The sequence below is a fragment of the Leopardus geoffroyi genome, chromosome D2 (genome assembly GCF_018350155.1).
Source record: "Leopardus geoffroyi isolate Oge1 chromosome D2, O.geoffroyi_Oge1_pat1.0, whole genome shotgun sequence".
Taxonomy (NCBI): Eukaryota; Metazoa; Chordata; class Mammalia; order Carnivora; family Felidae; genus Leopardus; species Leopardus geoffroyi.
Genome location: NC_059334.1, coordinates 39144164 through 39144882, shown reverse-complemented (window position 1 = coordinate 39144882; position 719 = coordinate 39144164).

Sequence of the window (719 nt, the reverse complement as noted above, 5' to 3'; positions counted from 1 at the left end):
CACTCATTCCTGCAACGTCATCTCCATGAGGCCATGCCTGGCCACCTGTTGGAGGTAGCATTTCCCCTCCCCCTCAAGTTCCAGTCCCCCACATCCCTGCTCCCCCTTTCCCTGATTTCTCGGAAAGCCCTCGCCACCTGCCACACTAGGTGTTAGTAGACAGTGAGCATTCTGAAGGCACTCAGGGTGGCCGTTCGGTCACTGCTATACCTTTGTCACCCAACGCAGGAGCAGGTACTTAGCTGATCCATAACCGTCTGTTGGACAAGTAAATTGTTTTTCCAGCCACTGGTTCCCACCCAGCCTCCCCAGCCCATCAGGGCCTGCTCAGGGTCCATCTTAGGCTGGAAAAAGGGGCTGAACTTCTCTTTCTCAGTACAGGCATACCTCGTTTTATTGCACTTCACAGATACCCCCTCCCCTTTTTTTTCTTTAACGAATTGAGGGTTTGCGGTCACCCTGCCTCAAGAAGTCCACTGATGTCATTTTTCCAACAGCATTAGTTCACTTCATGTCTCTGTGTCGTCACGTTTCGGTCATTCTCGCTGTATTTCAAACTTTTTCATTATTATTACATTTGTTACAGTGATCTGCGATCAGTGCTCTTGGGCGTGACTCTCGTAAGTATTTGGGGGCGTCAACGAGCTGCACCCACGTAAGACAGCGAATTTAATAAATGTGTGTGTTCTGACTGCTCCACTGACTGGCCGTTCCCCCGT